The sequence below is a fragment of the Bubalus kerabau genome, chromosome 7 (assembly GCF_029407905.1).
Source record: "Bubalus kerabau isolate K-KA32 ecotype Philippines breed swamp buffalo chromosome 7, PCC_UOA_SB_1v2, whole genome shotgun sequence".
NCBI classification, from domain to species: Eukaryota; Metazoa; Chordata; class Mammalia; order Artiodactyla; family Bovidae; genus Bubalus; species Bubalus kerabau.
Window position 1 is genome coordinate 58,084,736 of NC_073630.1, and position 22,685 is coordinate 58,107,420.

Consider the following 22,685-nt stretch of genomic DNA (forward strand, 5'->3'; position numbering starts at 1 on the left):
CTGATAGAGAAGACAACAAATGCATTGGCATGAAGAGTTCAACATAATCATCTAATAAATTGTCACCAATGTGGCAAGGGATAAAAACAAAAGATCCTTTTTATTTTGCAATGGAATTGAGATTTCAGCCTTTAAGTAACTGCAAACTAATGAAGATTATTGACTGGGGATAGTTTTACTATGATTAGCTTTCCCTGTAGAGAGTGATAATTTTGGAGACATTATAAAGGATAAATTGAAAATGGGAAAAGTGGTTAACTAAGAAGGATGTAATTTTGAATAGATGAAGTGATAAATGACAAATTCTTAAATAGACAAATAGCATTTAGAAAGAAAAAAGATGAATGGTAGGAACATTATTATAAGATGCTTAGTAAATGAGATCTTTAAGGGAGTTAAGAGAGAGAAATCTAGGACAATACTAGTTTGTTGACACATATTCCAAAAGAAAAAGTAGTATGTCTCCACTGTTCAAAAGTTACTGAGTTTAAGACGAATGCTTTTACCAGGAAAAGAAATAGGGAATAGTCAACCTTGCAAATTTAGAGATGCTATTAAAGTTGAAGTTCTTGTGAAATATCCATTTGAACGTCTAAATGGATGTATAAATTCGATACTTATTAGGGATCTTGGCTAGAGATACAAAACCGGAAGTCATCATCATTGCTGCACTAATTCTCTTGAGTAGTGAAAGCAAATTAATAATTCCTAAAATATTACTACAAGAGTTCTGAGAGTAGAAAAACTTTCTCTATTTTAACAGTATTTCAAAAAGAAAAGGACATGGCTTTCACCAATCATTTGTTATGGAAATAACAGATTACTGCCATGAAATATTAAGCTTGTTTCATATAGTTTCTTTGTTTTAGAATAAAACATATAATCTATCAGTTTTCTTGAGAATTAATAGTGTACATGTCATTTTTTCTCTTTGTTTCAAACTTCAAGTACACTCATATAGATTATTTTTTCTAGAATAATAAAATTTTATCTATTAAATTTATGTTTTTATATAATACAATAATTAGAAGTCATAATACAATACTGTAAATGAAAAAATCATATACAAGATATATAAAAATATAAAGAGGTTACTGGAGATAATGTAACAAGGTCAATTCATTTAGTCTGTTTGTGAAGAACTAACCAGTACTTCATGTTGACATAAGAGAAGACAAAAGTGGGTTTGCCCTATTCACTTCTAGTTAAAATTTTTACCTAGTCTATGAAAAACTTTTAGACAATCAATTTAAGATCTTACAAAGACTCAGGAAAAATGAACTTTGCCCTCAATTATGAGATTATGTATGACAATAAAAAAAAATCAGGCAGAACTTCTCTGTGAGAATATTAAGCTACGTGATTCAAAGATCTACGTATGTGTGGAAGATGGTCACTCATCTATGCAAGCTGTAGTAGTAAGTTTAAAGGAATACATTTAATTAGGTATTTGAATCCAATAAACATAGAAAACTTTATAAAGAAATTACTCTCGTTATGTCAGTTTTCTTTGATCATTAAATTCAAGATCATACACCCCGTTACTTAAGCCAGAAATCTGAGTATCATCCTTGCCCCTTCATCTCCTTCATTCCTACATCTAATCACCAAGACTGATAGATTTTTACTTCCTTAAAATAGGATAATCATTCATGTGAATGTCTATCCTTACTGCTGCTACTTTATATTAGGCAAACACTCTTTCTTGTCTGAACTGATACAACAGCTTTTTGTAGTCTTATCTTTTACCAGATCATACTCCACCCTATAGAAATGTTATATTTTTAAATTTGTAGATGTGATTATGTCTCTTTTTTTATCTGAGACCCTCAATAATTTCCTATCACAGCCACAATAATGTCCAAATTCCTGAAAACTATTTTTAGGTGTTTCCTTATGACTTGACTCTCTTATTTTGCTCAACACTGTGTGCTCTGTGATCCAACTCACTGGGCCTTCACATATGGGTACGTCCTTACTTCCCTTGTTAGTCACTCAGTCATGTCCGAGTCTTTGTGAACCCATGGACATGGACTGTAGCCTGCTGGGCTCCTTTGTCCATGGCATTTCTCAGGCAAGAATACTGGAGTGGGTCACCATTTCCTTCTGTTAGGCAGGTAGAATAGGGAAAAGGAGTCCAAAATGGCAGTGGCTAAAAGACAAGGAAGGTCCGAGGACCAGAGTGAAAACTTCAGGCAGAACAAACAGCACTCCTGGCTAAGCCCAATTTGCATAGGGCAGGCCCAGGTGGAAGAAAAAACATATAAAAAGAGGAGCCAAAGCGCTTTCTCTCGGACCCTCTCTCCCACATGCATATGCGCGCTCTCTCTCTTTCTCCCTCTTTCTCCCTCCCCATGCACTCCTCCACTCTCTTCTCTTCGAGTCTTGGATTCTCCTGCTATCTTCTAAATAAAATGGACCTATAACACTGATTTACCTAAGAGCTGTAACACAGTTTGTCCAAGACCCGAGAGCTGTGACGTGCCGAGGGCTTTAATATCCGTCACTCCAAATCTTTGTTGTGACGAGACAAAGAACCAAGGAACATACACTCGCGTGACATCTATGGTGCCGTGACTCGGATTTAACCTGGCTGAAACAACCTCTACGTGGAAGAGGCCAAGCACAACAGGAGCCCAACTCAGCAAAGCTCCCATGCTAGAAGCAGAAGGTGAAGAAACCCAGTGCAGTGGAAGGCCCATCTTGCTGGAAACCGGGACAGCAAAAAACGAACTCTGAGCAGAAAGCTCACGCGGCCCAGTCTCAGATTCCAGAAGACCTCCGGTTAAGGTAAGAGGTCCTCACTCCTATGACTGGACAGACCTTTACAATCTCTCGTTTCTTGTTTCCTCGAACCTCCTGCAAACAGGCGGGCGGTAGGGGCACAATTGAGGGACTCTGGAGAGGCTACTCCTCAGCATGTCCCAAAGGCGCTATCTGCTGAGCCCCAGTAGCTGTTACACAAGCCAGTGGGGGTTCTTCTGTCCTTTCTCTTCTCTGTGCCAAAGATTAGACCAATGAAACTGTGAGCACCGGTCAGATATTTAGCAAATTTTCCAGTGGGCTATGAAGGGGATTCCTTGGCATGTTTTTCCCCACTGCTTTTTCCTCCTGTCCTTCAGCTCTCTCCCAAGACTCAAGCCCGGCCAAAACTAATGAACTCAGGCTCTGATGCTCATTGCAAAAAATTCATTGAGAGACAAAGCCATAAGAGGTAGATTTGTTAGGATCCAGAGAGAAGTCACCCTTCAGGGTGTGAACCATTGCCGAGGGCAAGGGCTGCAACCATAGTATTAGGCCTGGCTAGGTTTTGTGAGGGGATGGAATTCATATGCTAATGAGTGAGAGGCTCATCCCAGCCATTGGGGAACCACCCATTCCTCCCTCTTTTACTTTGTGCCTTGGAGCTGTCTTGCCACCTCTGGGTGTGTCTGTTGGCTTATAGATTGGGGATTAAGGTTTACTTGAAGTAGACTTGTCATCTTGGACCCAATTGATTTTAATTGGTTTACATTATACCCTTGTGCTATGTCATTCTTTGAAAGGTTGTGCTCTGCCCCCTTCCCTCCTGTTTCATGCTCTTTTCCTGAGCCCCATCCAGACCCAGAAGGTTTCTACAATCTTCTGGAGACACAACCAGAAAATAGCTGGCCTTGGGAGGGGAATACTTTATAATATCCAACCCCTAATCCTACCCAATACTGGTCACACTGGAGATCTTGGGGACGCCCAAACTCCAGTCCGGGGGGGTCCCAGGAGGTCATCACACCTTGACCTGCCTAGGGATCAGTCTTCGAAAGGTTGTCACGCCTCAACCTGTTCGGGGATCCTTTAGTCCCAGGGGTCCCAGGAGGTCATCACACCTTGACCTGCCCAGGGACCCAATCCTCGGGAGGCCGTCACGCCTCGACCTGCCTGGGGATTCAATCTCTAGGAGGCTGTCACACCTCAGCCTGCCTGGGGATCTGCACCCTGACCCGGGGATGCCGGGCTCTCAGGTTGCAACAGTTCTGGGTAGGATAAGCTTTAGAAAGATTCACCCCTAAGGAAGTCCACCCATGGAAACATAAAGAAGCCTATTACTTGTGGGACTGTGCCCAGTCTCAGCAATAACTCAGGAGCCCAATGAGAACCCCATTGCCTTTCTGGAAAGGCTAAAAGAGGCACTCCAAAAGTTTACCAACCTGGACTTAGACTCTTATGAGGGACGGATGATTTTAAAGGACAAATTCCTGTCCCAATGTGCATCAGATATCAGAATTAAGTTACAGCAGCTACAACAGCAGGACCCTGCTGCCTCTTTAGATGAGATGGTCCAGACAGCCACCAATACCTTTTATAACAGAGAACAGGAGAAGGAGGCCAAGGCCCAGGAGAAGGAGAGAAAGAAAAAGACAAGGCATGCCCAGATGCTGGCCGCCCTCCAGAGAAGCCCTATGGCAAACCCTGAGTCCTTGAGGGACAAGGCACGAGACAGACGCCTGATCTGTAGACAGGTGGGACATTGGGCCAAAGAGTGTCCAAACCATGACAAGTCTCCTAGAACGGCTTGCCAAAAATGCCATCAACTGGGACATTGGGCGGCACTCTGCCCTCGGGACCCAAGAGCCTCAAGGTCAAGTGCCAAGCCTACCCTCACGATGGTTCAAGAGGACTGAAGCGTCCCGCTCCAGCCAGCCCGCCTGTCACAGATAACCATCACAGGGCTGGAGCCAAGGGTGAAACTGGATGTGGAAGGTAGGTCCGAGAATTTCTTGGTTGACACGGGCTACCTACTCTGTCTTGATCTCCTACTCCGGAGCCTTCTCCTCCCAAACCTGTACCATTTTGGGTGCTACAGGAAAAGCAACTACTAAAAGATTCACCTGAGCATTTCTTTGTTGCTGGGATGGGCAAATATTTTCCCACCAGTTTTTGGTGGTCCCTGAGTGTCCTATCCCCTTATTGGGAAGAGATATACTTACTAAACTGGGGACCACCCTTGTGATGGGAAGTTTTTCAGCCCCTAGAGCTCTACAGCTCCTGGTTACTACTGAAGAACCCATTACACCTTCAATAGAGAGGGACCAAAAACTATGGGAACACAAAATTAACCCCCAGGTGTGGGATCAGGGGATTCCTGGACGAGCCCACCAAGCTGAACCTGTCATCATTGTCCTCCAAGATCCTACTCGGTTTCCTAACTGGAAACAATATCCTCTCAAAAGAGAGGCTCGGGAGGGACTACAGCCTTTAATAAATAAATTCCTTGCTTGTGGGCTATTGGTCCCTACCAGTTCGCCATGTAACACCCCAATCCTTTCAGTAAAAAAAAAAGACGGAACCTGGCGAATGGTTCAAGATCTCCGGATCATAAATGGAGCTGTAGTCCCCCTCCATCCCACAGTACCCAATCCCTATGTAATCTTGGGAGAAATCCCACCCAGTGCCAAATGGTTTACTGTCTTGGATCTCAAAGATGCATTTTTTTGCATACCACTGGCTAAAGAATCCCAATACCTTTTTGCCTTTGAGTGGGAGGCCCCAGGAGAAAAACACCAACAGATGACTTGGACAGTATTACCTCAGGGGTTCAGAGATAGCCCCCACCTGTTTGGACAGGCCCTTAGCCGGGATCTCCTAGATCTGGACCTGGGACCTAATGGGAAAATATTACAATACGTAGATGACCTACTAATCTGCTCTCCAGATGAGAAAAGTGCCCAACAACATGCAATTCAGGTTCTAAACTTCTTGGCATGAAGGGGATATAAAGTCTCCCGTGCTAAGGCACAGGTGGTCGAGACAAAGGTCACTTACCTGGGAGTTCAGATTACACATGGGTCCAGGAGGCTGTCCTCTGATCGGGTACAAGGAATTCTCCAGTTGCCCTCCCCCACGACTCGAAAACAATTGAGAGCTTTCCTGGGGCTAACGGTTATTGTAGAATCTGGATACCCAATTATGGTCTAATTGCCCAGCCCTTATATGAAAGCTTAAAGGGACGAGATGATTCAATCCCACTGATGTGGGAAACTCCTCAAAAGGAGGCAGAGGCTACACGAAAACAGGCCTTAACTCAGGCACCTGCCTTGAGGTTGCCAGACCCAGAAAAAGCATTCCAACTTTATGTCCATGAAAGAGACGGAATAGCCCTGGGAGTGTTAACTCAAAGGTTGGGATCTGAGCCCCAGCCTGTAGCTTACTTATCCAAGAGGCTCGATCCAACTTCCCGAGGTTGGCCCCCCGCCTTTGAAATCTTACAGCTATTGCAATCATGATAGAAGATGCTTTAAAACTCTTCTTTGGGGGCAAACTAATTATTTTTACCAGCCACCAAGTAAAACAACTCCTAAATGGGAGAGGCCACTTATGGATGTCTGATCAAAGAATCCTCAGATATCAAGTAATGCTGATGGAAAATCCAGGCCTCACTATATCCACTTGTGAGGTTCTTAACCCAGCCACCCTGCTCCCTACCCCCGAGGGCTCTCTCCCCTTTCACTCTTGTCTAGAAACCTTGGACCACTGGACAAAACCCCAAGAGGGATTGTCAGAAGATCCTCTGACCAATCCTGAGGAAATCTGGTATACTGATGGAAGCAGCTTTGTCTTGGATGGAAAAAGAAGAGCCGGGTATGCAGTAGTCTCCAATTTTGAGACCATAGAGGCTAAGCCTCTGCCACCAGGTACTTCAGCCCAATTAGCTGAGCTCATAGCCCTGGCTCGAGCTTTAGAGCTGGGAAAAGGAAAAAGAATAGCCATTTACACTGACTCCAAGTATGCCTTTCTGGTGCTACATGCACATGCGGCTGTTTGGAAAGAAAGGGGCCACTTGACCACCTGAGGGTCCCCAATCAAATATGGTGATCAGATTCTTCGACTCTTGGAGGCAGTCCATCTGCCCACTGAGGTTTCAGTCTCCCACTGTAAAGGACACCAAAAAGGGAACACAGAAGTGGCACGAGGGAACCAAGCAGCTGATCAGGCAGCTAGGAGAGCAGCATTACAGAACCATGACCTAATAGGGATTGCCACCTTAGTTCCACAGACTAATTTGCCAGAAACTCCTTCATATACTGAAGGTGAGACTCTTAAAGCTAAGAGCGAGGGCTTTCAAGAAGATCATATGAGGTGATTCCAAAAGGAGGGACTCCTTTTTCTGCCTGGAAACCTCCAATGGAAGTTGGTTAACTCCTTACATGCCACTACTCATTTAGGAGAAAAGGCCCTCCAAAGATTACTAGAAAGGTCCTTCAGAGGAACAGGCCTCCAAACAACTATAAGACAGGTGGTCTCCTCTTGTCCCACTTGCCAATTAAACAACCCCCAAGGAGCTCAAAGACCCCAGCTGGCCCAGCCCATCCAACGACGTGGGGCCTACCCAGGAGAGGACTGGTAGATGGACTTCACCCAGATGCCAGTTTCTCAAGGGAATAAATACCTATTAGTTATGATAGATACATTCATAGGATGGATTGAAGGCTTTCCCACCCGGACTGAGAAGGCTGAGGAGGTGATAAAAAAAAACTGCTCCATGAAATCATTCCAAGATTTGGTCTGCCCAGGTCATTACAAAGTGACAATGGGACATCATTTACTTCTAAGGTCATCCAAGGAGTCTCAAAAGCATTAGGCATTACTTATTATCTCCATTGTGCCTGGAGGCCTCAATCTTCAGGAAAAGTAGAAAGAGCCAATCAATTCTTAAAATCAGTGATAAAAAAGATAACCCAGGAGACCTCCCTGCGATGGAAGGAGGCTTTACCAATAGCTCTCCTCCGCACCTGCATTGCCCCTAAGGAACAGGTTGGTTTTAGTCCTTATGAGATGCTATATGCGAGACCTTTTGTTTATGTCAATGACCTCTTCCTAGATCCAGAGGTTCAGACCCTCCAGTCTTATACCATAGCCATTGGGCAATTCCAACAGGATATACGCTTGTGGGGTATGAACCAGGACCCAAAAGATTCTAAAGAGTCGCCACTATATGCTCCAGGAACTCAAGTCCTAATTAAAGTCTGGAAAGATGGGTCCCCAAAGGCTCAACTCCAGCCCACATGGAAGGGCCTCTACCCTGTAATACTTTCTACCCCTACAGCAGTCAAGGTACCAGGACATGACTCCTGGATTCACTACTCACGAGTCAAGCCATGGAAGAAAACAGAAGAGAACACTCAATATACCTGTGAGCCCCTGGGAGATCTCAGATACCTATTCGGAACTACCAATGACTGTCATTCTAATGAACACCCCCAAAATCTGGTTTCTGGGGATAAGATTTCTCAGGATAACTCTAAGGAGCCAACACAGCTTGACAGAGACTGTACTCCAAAACAGACAGGAGATAGATCTTCTAATCCCTGAACAAGGAGGGACTTAAACCATCCTGGCCATTTGAATTTAAAATTGACCAATGTCCCTACTAGTCTTTGTTATGCTATATTGATGATGCTTATGATTATTCTATGTACTGTCAATTGTCTAACCTGTTTTGTCTCTGCCCAGGTCAACCAGCTACAACATGCAGTGTCAGTTCAACAAAGGTATAAAACTACAGCTGACCACGGAAAATATCACACACCCTTGGACACCGCTATAAGGACTCTGAAGATTGAGACTAGCAAGAGGGGGAGGCCCAATACCCCTTGCTGCCCCAGTTCAGCAGGAAGTAGCCAGAAAGACCTCGACGCCCCTATTCCCAAAGAATTGGGCCTCCTCTTGAGGGGGGAATGTTAGGCAGGTAGAATAGGGAAAAGGAGTCCAAAATGGCAGTGGCTAAAAGACAAGGAAGGTCAAAGGAAGGTCCGAGGACCAGAGTAAAAACTTCAGGCAGAACAAACAGCACTCCTGGCTAAGCCCAATTTGCATAGGGCAGGCCCAGGTGGAAGAAAAAACATATAAAAAGAGGAGCCAAAGCGCTTTCTCTCGGACTCTCTCTCCCGCGTGCATGCGTGCGTTCTCTCTCTCTCTCTCTCCCTCCCCATGTACTCCTCCACTCTCTTCTCTTCGAGTCTTGGATTCTCCTGCTATCTTCTAAATAAAATGGAGCTGTAACACTGATTTGCCTAAGTGCTGTAACACGCTTTGTCCAAGACCGGAGAGCTGTGACGTGCCAAGGGCTTTAATGTCCGTCGCTCCAAATCTTTGTTGTGACGAGACAAAGAACCGAGGAACATACACTCACGTGACATTTCTACAGGGGATCTTCACAACCCAGGGATTGAACCTGGGTCTCCTGCATTGCAGGCATATTCTTTACCATCTGAGCCACCAGGAAAGATTCTTACTTGCCTTATTCCTTCCCTTTTCTCCTCCATGATGTTTTCCTTGTTAATCACTGAGATCTCTCCTTCAGTGACCTTCTCTAAATTCCCAAACCTTACCAAGGTGCCCTTCCTAGAAGTCCCATGGTATCTGTGTTTCTGATCAACAAACTTTATCGCATTGTGCTAACAAGACTGATAACTTGCTTATCTTCATATTAGAATATCAACAACTTTAGAAGAGAAAACATGTCTGCTTTGTATTTCCTAATTACCCCCAAACTATATGAAATGTTTGTTAGCCTAAAAGTTAGTTGGATTCAGAGTAGAACACAGCTACAGAAAATGTGAAAATGATGTTCAGTAGCTTGTTTATAAATGCTTTATATTATATAGTTTTGGAAATTTAATATTCAAAATATTAATTAATATATGAGGTCAATATAAAATGTATGTTCATAGTGTACCTGTAGTAAACATTTGTCTTTTTTTCTACCTCTCCCTCTTCTGAACTCTTATTTAGTATTTTAGAAACACATTATAGTATTTATTCTTAGTATAGCATACTAAGAATACTATTTATTCTCAATATAGCATACAAACTATATTATTATCATCATGTGACATCTCTAGCAGAATATCCTGGACTTCCCTATGGAATGGTAGCTGGGTTCCATGAAAACAGAAAAAGAGGTATTATTACTCTTAACATCTAAGAGTGGAATTTTCACAGCTTTACATCCTTTGCAATCTATAGGTCAAAGCAAGTCATGAGGCCAGTCTATATTCAAAGGGAAGAAAATGGACTCCATCTCTTGATGCAAAGAGCAGAATCTAGGTACCAAAAGAGAAAGAGTGGTCATTGGCTGTCTTTGGACATATTTTCCATGGCACTTAATAAATTATGCATCTACATGCATGTGTTATGTGTGCTTGTATATATTAAGCATGATTGAGCAGAATTATACACTATTCATAGATATCTGAGGTGTAGATATGAGAAAATTAGGCACTTATGTTATCATCATGAACTAATAATTCAGTGGAAGAGACAGTTTATAATACAATAAAAAAATTCAAATAAATGTAAAGTGTGTATAATTATGGAAGACAAAATAGAGAACTTGCACTTGAAAAGTTGATCAAGAAAAACCCTTAGGGAGATACAATATATGAGAAGCAATTTGTTTAAGGTAATAAAAAGCTCTATTTTTGCAACATGATGAGTTGAAGTGTATTGGGTTTATAGTCAACATAACCTCAGGAAGAAGTGGGAAAACTGATCTGGGCTTGATTATCTGGCTTAGCTGCTGTTGAAGGCAATAAGAAATCAATTAGTAGTAAAAGGTACTGCCATCCCATGGCATATAGTTATGAAATGGCAAAATAAATGATTGCTAATGGACACTAGAATGAACTGTCCATTAACAGCAAAACTCTGAGGAACAAGTATCTCTTGTCATCATTGTCATAAAGAATAAAGAATACCAGTAATTCAAAGACTATGGGTCCAAGTGGCTACTTCTAAAAGATAAACACACCTTTTAAAATATTGTGATCTGAGGCTTTGAGACATTTTATATCTGTGCTAAAATAATATAGCTCTTGCAGCTACAGGGATGATTAACCAAAATCCAAATGCATCATTTTTTCCTACCAATGGATGAATGTCATCAGTTGAACTCACAGTCTTAACCAGATGTTTAATGTAACAAGACACACACTGTTGAAAAATGGGAAATAGTCTTAAAATCAGAATCATTATGTGAGTGATTCTGAAGACTGCATAGCCACACTCCAACTCATCCTCTTATCCCTTAAACATAGCCATTTATTATCTAGTTGATCAGGCTGTTTTCGCCTTTCTAGAAAATCCTTTTAAAAATATGTTTAAGTATCTACCCAAGAGACTAATTTAATTGGTTTGGGTGTGGCCTTGTCATCAATAATATTTACAAGGTTCCCAGGTAATGTGAAGCCAAGGTTGGGATTCACTGACTCAGACAGACTTTTATGTCTTTTGTTGTTTTTGTTTCCCTTAATAGGCAAATTGGAACCACTGGGAATGGTTTTAATTTTTTGCTTGGTTGTTGAATGAAACCTAGCTTCAGCTATGTCACCAAGTAAATTAATTTGAGATGCCAAACATTCCTTGATATTAGTAAAGACTCCAAAGAATATGGAAATGAAAATGCAGTAGTAATTTTAACACATATGACATGACCAACTACTGCTCAAATAAGTAACTTTTTGCAAGTCACTGCATTTCCTCTTTGTAAAATGGAATTTTAATAGTGCTTTTCTTATAGGATTATTATGAGAAATAAATAATATCATTAAAGAGTTGAGACAATTTCCTGGTACATATTTAGTTATATATAACTGTTAGTAATAATCATGCTAGTACTCAAAGTGATATTGATGATAAATTACAAGAGGGAAAGTGAACAATCTTTTTTGAAGATCCCAATAAATATACAGGGAAGGGATGAAACAACTTTGAGAAGTATTTTAGGCCAGGGATTTCAATGGATATGAAAGAAAATTCTTAAATGTTAAAAGGAAAATAATAGTACTTGCTTGCTATAGGTATGGTTTGAACAATTACATAAGAGGCAGTTGACACAGTAAACTAAAATTATGACTCACAGTGATTTTTGGGTTGAGGTATTTACTCTTGTAGCCAGTTAGAATAAAACAGAAGGACAGTCTAACAAGGTCCTATTTTACTTGTTATGAAAACACATAAAAATCAGGTAGGGAAATTAGACATAGCTTTGAACCACTGTTGTAGAGAACCATGGCTTCTTACTCTGTGTGCAGATCCAATCTCAACCAGTTTACTGGGGCCAAATAATTTGAATGATGATAATTTATGGTTATTTAGGGCTTCCCAGGTGGCTCAGATGGTAAAGAATTCACTTGCCAAAGCAGGAAACAGTGTTCAATGCCTGGGTTGGAAAGATCGCCTGAAGAAAGAAATGGCAACCCACTCCAGTATTCTTGCCTGGGAAATCCCCATGGATAGAGGAGCCTGGTGGGCTACAGTCAATGGGGTTGCCAAACAGTCGGACACAACATAGAAACTAAACAATGACAGTTATTTACCAGTTCCACTGTAAACTATGGATGGAAAATCTTCCGATCTCTCCTGAAAATTGACATTGATTTCTGGGGATCCAAAGGCTTCTACTTGCAACTTTCCACTGGTTAAATCGAGGAATTATGGCAATTGGGACATAGAATGCCAACCAATGTTTTTTAATAATTTCTGAGTACATATTTGAAATGATTATCTCCAGCAAATAGAAGTTTTATCCTACTTTCTGATTCCTTCAAAAAGTCATGTTTGTAAAAGAAGGAACAAGAGGAAGATTGCCAATTAGTTGATTAAACTTGGTGGAGGGGAGAAGTGCATGAAAATTAGTTTTTTTTGCATTTCACAAAGGATGAGAATATTTGTCTATCTGAATGATTATAAAAGATTCCCAATAAATTGGGACAAAATGACCTTTTTATGGATGTGAGTTGGCCTTCTTCCACAGCTATCTAATTTTTGCTCAATGAAGTCAATAAACATGTGACTATAAAGATATAAGTGGACAGACATATTGTAAGAGATGGAAGCCATACTCTTCCTTACATCAGGTAAAACTGGTTACCATCTTCAAGGAATGTACTGTTCTTTTCATTCATCCAGTGAGGTTAACTCATGAAAAAGATAAAATATTCTATTTAAGGTTTCTGGTAAGTTTTTGATACTGTCCTACAGGATGTTATGGGCAAGTTGGTGCTACTTTTCCCACATCTCATATACCTGAGGATGTAACACAAGGGGTGAAAATGTACTAAATAGTTAATACATTACATGCATGCATGCTCAGTTGCTCAGTTGTGTCGAACTCTTGGCAACCCCACAGACTGTAGCCCTCCAGGCTCATATGTCCATGGGATTCTCCAGGCAAGAATACTGGAGTGGGCTGCCATTACCTTTCTCCAGGGATCTTCCCAACCCAGGAACTGAACCTGAGAATTCTGCACATGTCTCCTGCATTGCAATGCAGGGCCACCAGGGAAGCGTAATATATTACATTATTTTCTCTAATGATCCTTTTTCAAAATTATTGTTTCCTATACCAGTATCCAGGCATGCTATTGACTTAAATGTTTTAGCAAGCAAGGAAGGAATGTTTCCAACAAGAGATGATACTATTCCTACTAATTTGGACGGGAGGAGGAAATGGCAACCCACTCTAGGATTTTTGCCTGGAAAATTTCATGAATGGAGGAGCCTGGTGGACTACAGTCCATGGGGTCACAAAGAGGTGGACACAACTGAGTGGTTGAGCACACACAGAAGCACCCAGGTCTTTCAGGCTTCTTGTCTCTTATATATACATGAGACCAAAAAAAAAAAAAAAAAAAAAAGGTGGGGGTGAGGTGGTTAAGTGTCACAGAGGACTGAGTCTGACTGAACTCAGGGATAGGGAATGACTAAAACAGCAACAGAAAGCAGCATTAATAGAACAAAAGGAATCTCTTAGGTCTTTCATATTCTGCTTATGAAGTGTAAAAGGTTATAGGAAGTCTCTTCATCCACATCCTAATACAAGGTCTCAGTATTTCAGGAATGAAAGTTTGTGTCACTGCCCTAGGGAAATAACTCCTGCCACATGGGTGTTACTTGAAAACAAAAGATTGTAGTGAAAGCTTGTTGTTGAATCACGAAAGACTCAGGGATTCTTGGCCCCCGGAGGAGAAGAATTCAATCCAGGGTCAAAGATGAGGCTTGATCGCTCAGAGCTTTTGTGTAATAAAGTTTTGTTAAAGTATAAAGGAGATAGAGAAAGCTTATGACATAGGCATCAGAAGGGGGCAGAAAGAGTATCCCCCTGCTAGTCTTCAGCTGGATGTTATATAGTCACTAGCAGTCTGTTAATGAAAGAAAGGAATGTCTTAAAATTCAGAATGGCACCAGGCCCCTCACCCATGAGATGCATTTTGGGATAATCTTGGCACCAAATAGTTTATCCTGGGCCATAAAATGATTAACTTGAATCTTGAAGAAGGGCAGACCACCATACAAATAGTTTCATTTACATAGATTAGGGGAACAATATCTGAGTATAACATACTGGTTTGTCAAGTAGGTTCTGAGCCAAGAGGCGGAACCCACTTGAAGACAGAGTTTGGGGGTAAATGCATAGTACATTAGCATAGCTTAAGACAAACATTTCCAGAAGAAAAAGGCATTGGTTATCTCTAGGTTTGAGAATAGTTAACTTCAGGTGAAACCAGGTGTCATTATGGCAACACAGTATTTAAAGAGAAACCTCCTTTTAAATTTGTATAGAGAAGGAAAGAATGTCACTAGTTTGTTTCCTCCTGGCACTTAGAGATAAAAATGTCTGACACTTGCAGGCTATTTCCTCCATTTTGAGACCCTTGGCCTTCCTCCTGTTACCCTCTCAGTAGAAAGGATTGAGAGGTTCAGCATGACAAAGAAATGCTGTGATCAAAATGAGAAATGGTAACTCTTCCATACTCAGCTATAAATTCCATTTAGTTTCATATATATGTTTACATGGAGCTTCCCTGATGGCTCAAACTATAGAGAATTTGCCTGCAGTGCAGGAGACCTGGATTCAATCTCTGGTTGGGAAAATCCCCTGGACAAGGGAATGGCTACCCACTCCAGCATTCTTGCCTGGGGAATTAAATGGACAGAGGTGATTTCTTCTGATTTGAGTACTTTTACGACTACTTCATTGGTTTATCAGCAATAACACATCATTGTGCTGTTTAATTACTTGCATTAAAATTTAAGGTATTCACCTTTAATTTAGTTATTATAGTCTTTCATCAACGGTAGTTAAGTACTTCATGTAAAACATGAGACACTTTATCTCATGTAAGTTTTGATACTTTAACTTGGTTTTTAAGCTTTGTTCAGTTCAGTTCAGTTCAGTCACTCAGTCATGTCCGACTCTTTGCCACCCCATGAATTGCAGTACGCCAGGCCTCCTTGTCCATCATCAACTCCCAGAGTTCACTCAAACTCACGTCCATCGAGTCGGTAATGCCATCCAGCCATCTCATCCTCTGTCGCCCCTTCTCCTCCTGCCCCCAATCCCTCCCAGCATCAGAGTCTTTTTCAGTGAGTCAACTCTTCGCATGAGGTGGCCAAAGTACTGGAGTTTCAGCCTTAGCCTCATTCCTTCCAAAGAACACTCTTTTAGAATGGACTGGTTGGATCTCCTTGCAGTCTAAGGGACTCTCAAGAGTGTAGTCCAACACCACAGTTCAAAAGCATCAATTCTTCGGCACTCAGCTTTCTTCACAGTCCAACTCCCCCATCCATACATGACTACTGGAAAAACTATAGCCTTGCCTAAAGGAACCTTTGTTGGCAAAGTAATATCTCTGCTTTTGAATATGCTATCTAGGTTGGTCATAACTTTCCTTCCAAGGAGTAAGCATCTTTTAATTTCATGGCTGCAATCTCCATCTGCAGTGATTTTGCAGCCCAGAAAAAAAAATGTCTGACACTGTTTCCCCATCTATTTCCCATGAAGTGATGGGACCAGATGCTATGATCTTAGTTTTCTGAATGTTGAGCTTTAAGCCAACTTTTTCACTCTCTTCTTTCACTTTCATCAAGAGGCTTTTTAGTTCCTCTTCACGTTCTGCCATAAGGGTGGTGTCATCTGCATATCTGAATTATTGATATTTCTCCTGGCAATCTTGATTCCAGCTTGTGCTTCATCCAGTCCAGCGTTTCTCATGATGTACTCTGCATAGAAGTTAAATAAGCAGAGTGACAATATACAGCATTGATGTACTCCTTTTCCTATTTGGAACCAGTCTGTTGTTCCATGTTCAGTTCTAACTGTTGCTTCCTGACCTGCATACAGGTTTCTCAAGAGGCAGGTGAGGTGGTCTGGTATTCCCATCTCTTGCAGAATTTTCCACAGTTTATTGTGATCCACACAGTCAAAGGCTTTGGCATAGTCAATAAAACAGAAATAGATGTTTTTCTGGAACTGTCTTGCTTTTTCGATGATCCAGCAGATGTTGTCACTTTGATCTCTGGTTCCTCTGCCTTTTCTAAAACCAGCTTGAACATTAGATGAGGTAATAGTATATTTCCATTGTCTTTCTCTGGGTCTTTGTGCTACTGTTGCTATATATTTTATGTATACCTGCATTATAAATCTCATATCATCAATTGTATATTTAAAATATATGACATATGAAAAGAATTGAAATAATAAGAAAAACATATTTACTTATACAGTACTATTTGTGGTGCTCTTCATTGCTTTTTGTAGACCCAGACATCATCTTTTATCATTTTCTTTCTGCTTGTAGGATTGTATTGAACATTTCTTGTAGTATGGTATTACAGTTGATAAATTCTTTCAGTTTTTTATCTCTGAATAAATCTTTGCCTAATTTTTAAAAGATACATTCATTAATATAGAACTCTGGGTTGGTACACTTTAAAAACCTTGATCCACTGCACTAAAATAATTTAAGCTTGCTCAAAGAGAGGTCTGACTTTTGCCCTCATCTCCCAGGAGGTGATAATCTCTAGGCTTCTAGAATATCCTTCCTGATAAAAGTGTCTTTTTTAAATAACTTGGAGGTTTGGGGCTATGCCAAAGTCTAACAATGTGATTTATGGTGGAGATTTTGGGTCACATTATCAGCCTTCACTGCTGGAAGGGCTAAGACTGAAATAAGTACTTTGGGCAGTTAACAGTGTTCACATGACCAAACATCAATGAACTATCTGAGCACCAAGGTGCTGGAAACTTTTCTATTTGGGAGTAGTCTTCCAATTTTCATATATTCCTGCCAGGAAAATTAATGCTTTCCAAAAATCCACCAGGGGAAGACAATTGAAATTTCCATGTGTAGAACATCCCTGGACTTGGCCCCACACTTTTATTCCTTAGCTGGTATTAATCCATTTTTTCTTGTTGTAATAGTTACTATAAGTATAATAGCTTTCAGTGAGTTCTGTGAGTCTTCTAGAAAATTATCAAAATTGAGTTCTTCAGGGTCCAAAACTTAACAATTGTTGACAGAAAAGAGGGCTGTATTGTAGAATATTCCCAAACTCCACAACTGTCTGCTGTTTGCATTGTTACTGATAAAAATCTGTGTCATTCCTATTTTTTATCCTTTGTACATCATGTGACATTTCCCTTTGGTTGCTTTTAAGATATTCTTTCTTTTCCTGCTAACTGCTACTGCTAAGTCACTTCAGTCGTGTCCGACTCTGTGCGACCCCATGGACTGCAGCCTACCCGGCTCCTCCGCCCATAGGACTTTCCAGGCAAGAGTACTGGAGTGGGTTGCCATTGCCTTCTCCATTTCTTTTGCTAGTTGTAAGCAATCCGATTATGTATATTTAATCTATATTTCTAGTGCTTGGGGTTAATTAACTTTCTTTATGTGTGAGTTTATAGTTTCAAAAAATTTGGATTATTTTTAGCCATTTTTGTGAAATACATTTTTTTCTTCTGCCCACCTTCAAGAATTCTAATTGCATACACTAGGCCACCTAGAATTCTGTCACAAATAACTGATGCTCTGCTGATTTTTAAAACATATTTTCTTCTCTCTGTATTTTGGCTAGTTTACATTGTTATCTATTCAAATTTATTGCTCTTTTCTCATGCAATGTCTAATCTGTTGTTAATCATATTTTGTATTTTTTTTACCTCAGACATGACAGTTTTAATCTCTAAAAACTTCACTGCCTTTCACTTTCATATGCTCCTAGTCTCTACTTCATATGATCATTTTTCCCTTGAGCTTTGAGAACACATAAAATACAGTTATGTAAATGTTTCAATGTCCTTACTAATTAATTCAATCATCTCTTTCATTTCTGAGACAGTTTTGTTTGGGTATTTTCCTCCATCCTACAGGTTGTAATTTCTACTTTCTTAGATAACTAATGATTTTTATTCAGTAATAGACTTTGTATTTTACCTTTATTTAGGCACCGTATCTTTGTTTTTATATGAACATCCTTGAGTTTTTGCTCTGGGATTTAGCTAGTTACTTGGAACTAGCTTGATTCTATCACTTCTTGTTTTTAAGCTGTGTTAGGTGAGAAAATAATCATGTTTAAGGTATGATAAATTTATCCAAATCTAGATGCAAAACAAGTTTGAATAGCTTATTGGATGCTCCATGGTTTATAAGGATTTCTGCTATGGTTGGTTATAACAGGAACTAATCCAGGTCCTTTAGAATACGAGGAGCAGCACTGCTGATCAGCATCCTTCTGAAAACCCAAACGACACCCTGTGGGAATTTTCAGAGCTTCTCTCTGTATAGCTTCTCTCTTTTCTAAAGTGATTTACTCTATAAATCCTAGCAATCATAGTCTCCCAAACATTAAGCTTCATCTCCTCAACTCCAGAAGGTTATTCCTAGGCTTCTTGCCCTATGCCACATCCTGGAAATCCTTTCCAAGAAGAAAGCTGAAAAATCACAGTGCTCACCTCTTTTTATTCCAGTCTCTCAGGGACAAGTGTCTTTTGTTGCTTAATTTCCAGTACCTTGATGAAAATGGATTTAATTTATCTTGTGTACTTTTTTTTTTTTTTTACTTTTGGAGATGGGAGGGTATCCCCATTATTTCATTTTGAAAAGAAGCAAATGTCCCTACCATTTAACATCTACTTGCATACAACTTGTACATATTTTAATGATGTGTTGCCAATAAGTTGAATAGTTTATCCAAAATTACAGCACTGAAAAGAGGCTATGAGGTTTCAAATACAGGCTATCTGACTCTCATCTAAATTTTCCATGTTTCGTTTTTCAAAGAAAGTGGAAGTCACTCAGTCATGTCTGACTCTTTGTGAGCCCATGGACTATAGAGTCCATGGAATTCTCCAAGCCAGAATACTGGAGTGGGTAGCCGTTCCCTTCTCCAGGGGATCTTATCAACTCAACGATTGAACGCAAAGCTTGGAAAACTTTGTTTTCCAGGACCACATAATAAATTTCAGAAACTTTATTAAAATAAAAATTGTTGACAAATACCATGGTGTTCTTTCCTCCAGATAACATCCTATTTGCACTCTAACTTTACCAGCTTTTAAAATGACACTTTAACATAATATGTGATTCTGATAAAATGTGCCTCATACTAAAGTCAAGGCACAATGTTCATTCAACATTAAAGTCATTAGTCCAGTTACTACAATTGCCACAATGTAATAGTCTTTACTAGAAGTCAGTGAAATTATATATGGAGAAGGAAATGGCAACCCATGCCATTATTCTTGCTTGGAGAATCCCATGGACAGAGGAGACTGACAGGCTATAGTCCATGGGGTTGCAAGAGTCAGACACGACTTGGCGACTAAACATAAATAATATAACTGGGCTATTCTATCAAATGCTTACCAGTTTTTCTGTCTGGTAGAAGAAACCTAGTAGCCAGGCTTGTAAACAAATATTTGGCAAGCAGTGCATTTCCACTAATGCAACTAATAATTATACTTCTTTCACATAGCTGTAATTGAATAAATCTAATTGCTTCTTCTGCTTAACTTTAATGCTAGGTTTCAAACTGTCACATGGACAGGAAAGCAACATAAGAGGAATTACTCTAGTGCTGCTTTCCTTCCTATACAGTGGTTTGAACTCAGGCAATAAAGTTAAATGGAAAAGGCTCTATACTCAATTTTCAATTATAGCAAAGGCAGGGAGCCACAATTATCCTTTTCATTACCATGATGCTCTTCACCACTGCCTGAGCAAAACCTCTTTACTGTTGTTGTTTGCTGCTGCTGTGACTCTCAAAGTGAAGAGCACTTGAAATCAGAGGTTAAAAGTAAGGGACCAAATTAAAGTGAGATGACATGTGTAAATGCAAAAAATTACATGAAAAAGAAGAAACAGTAAGGAAAAATACATTAAGTGCTGGATTGACTTTCAGAAATTCTGTGAATTAGGGCAGAGATGGAGAAGCTTAAATAGATTTCACTAATCTTTGTTTCAAATTCTAACTGTAACAAATTCCAACTGTAAGAATACTGAAACTTAGCTATTTAATATTTAGAAATCTTCAAGAGATTATTTGTCTACATCAATTAGAATATTTTTCATTTTTATAAATACTAATATTTGTAACATTATGATGTTTGCAAACATTTCTCAAGGAATTATTTCCAAGGGCCTTTAGTTTGTTATTAGGTTTTTTTCTTCAATCAGTTGTTTCACTATCCAGTTCCATATATTTACAACGAATTATTTTCCTTTTTAGTCACATATCACATAAACTTCTTTCTTTTAATTGTTGTCTAAGCTTACAAATAGCTGTGAAAAGAAGAGAAGTGAAAAGCAAAGGAGAAAAGGAAAGATATAAGCATCTGAATGCAGAGTTCCAAAGAATAGCAAGAAGAGATAAGAAAGTCTTCTTCAGCGATCAATGCAAAGAAATAGAGGAAAACAGCAGAATGGGAAAAACTAGAGATCTCTTCAAGAAAATTAGAGATACCAAGGGAACATTTCATGCAAAGATAGGCTCGATAAAGGCCAGAAATGGTATGGACCTAACAGAAGCAGAAGATATTAAGAAGAGATGGCAAGAATACACAGAAGAACTGTACAAAAAAGATCTTCACGACCCAGATAATCACGATGGTGTGATCACTCACCTAGAGCCAGACATCCTGGAATGTGAAGTCCAGTGGGCCTTAGAAAGCATCACTACGAACAAAGCTAGTGGAGGTGATGGAATTCCAGTTGAGCTATTTCAAATCCTGAAAGATGATGTTGTGAAAGTGCTGCACTCAATATGCCAGCAAATTTGGAAAGCTCAGCAGTGGCCACAGGACTGGAAAAGGTCAGTTTTCATTCCAATCCCAAAGAAAGGCAATGCCAAAGAATGCTCAAACTACCACACAATTGCACTCACCTCATACATTAGTAAAGTAATGCTCAAAATTCTCCAAGCCAGGATTCAGCAATATGTGAACCATGAACTTCCTGATGTTCAAGCTGGTTTTCGAAAAGGCAGAGGAACCAGAGATCAAATTGCCAACATCCGCTGGATCATGGAAAAAGCAAGAGAGTTACAAAAAAACACCTATTTCTGCTTTATTGACTATGCCAAAGCCTTTGACTGTGTGGATCATAATAAACTGCGGAAAATTCTGAAAGAGATGAGAATACTAGACTAGCTGATCTGCCTCTTGAGACATTTATATGTAGGTCAGGAAGCAACAGTTAGAACTGGACATGGAACAACAGACTGGTTTCAAATACGAAAAGGAGTACATCAAGGCTGTATATTGTCACCCTGCTTATTTAACTTCTATGCAGAGTACATCATGAGAAATGCTGGACTGGAAGAAGCACAAGCTGGAATCAAGACTGCCAGGAGAAATATCAATAACCTGAGATATGCAGATGACACCACCCTTATGGCAGAAAGTAAAGAGGAACTTAAAAGCCTCTTGATGAAGGTGGAAGTGGAGAGTGAAAAAGTTGGCTTAAAGCTCAACGTTCAGAAAATGAAGATCATGGCATCCGATCCCACCACTCATGGAAAATAGATGGGGAAACAGTGGAAACAGTGTCAGACTTTATTTTTTTGGGCTCCAAAATCATTGCAGATGGTGATTGCAGCCATGAAATTAAAAGATGCTTTCTCCTTGGAAGGAAAGTTATGACTTTCCATATTCAAAAGCAGAGACATTACTTTGCCAACAAAGCTTCGTCTAGTCAAGGCTATGGTTTTTCCTGTGGTCATGTATGGATGTGAGAGTTGGACTGTGAAGAAAGCTGAACACTGAAGAATTGATGCTTTTGAACTGTGGTGTTGGAGAAGACTCTTGAGAGTCCCTTGGACTGCAAGGAGATCCAACCAGACCATTCTAAAGGAGATCAGCCGTGGGTGTTCATTGGAAGGACTGATGCTGAGGCTGAAACTCCAGTACTTTGGCCACCTCATGCAAAGAGTTGACTCATTGGAAAAGACTGATGCTGGGAGGTATTGGGGACAGGAGGAGAAGGGGACGCCAGAGGATGAGATGGCTGGATGGCATCACTGACTCGATGGACGTGAGTCTGAGTGAACTCCGGGAGTTGGTGATGGACGGGAAGGCCTGGCGTGCTGCGATTCATGGGTTCGCAAAGAGTCGGACACGACTGAGCGACTGAACTGAACTGAACTGAAATATTTCATAACATCCCTCTGGCATTTAAAAATTACCATCTGTAAATCACAGTTTTAAGTAGCCACAGAGAAACACAAATTTTAATAATAAAATAATAAAACTATTATTATCCCTCCCAGCACCTCTGTCTATGGGGATTCTTTAAGCAGGAATACTTGAGTGGGTTGCCATTACCTTCTCCAGTGGATCTTCATGTCTCAGGGATGGAACCCAGGTCTCTGTC

General features: G+C 40.2%; 2 long non-coding RNA genes across 4 annotated transcripts in view; one reads left to right on the forward strand and one right to left on the reverse strand.

Moving 5' to 3' along the window:
* LOC129657750 (uncharacterized) overlaps positions 1 to 21,045 on the reverse strand; it is a 38,432-nt gene extending 17,387 nt beyond the window's left edge. For 2 of the 3 annotated variants that reach the window (XR_008717067.1, XR_008717068.1), the window contains exon 1: positions 20,939 to 21,045. This is a non-coding gene — a long non-coding RNA (uncharacterized LOC129657750). Of the gene's footprint in view, positions 1 to 2,823; positions 4,733 to 20,938 lie in introns of those variants that run through there. The other variant, XR_008717069.1, reaches the window with a different exon arrangement.
* Positions 662 to 10,163, forward strand: LOC129657749 (uncharacterized). The gene is made up of 2 exons (XR_008717066.1): positions 662 to 2,790; positions 8,488 to 10,163. It is a non-coding gene; the product is annotated as an uncharacterized LOC129657749 (long non-coding RNA).
* Positions 21,046 to 22,685: the final 1,640 nt, after the last annotated feature.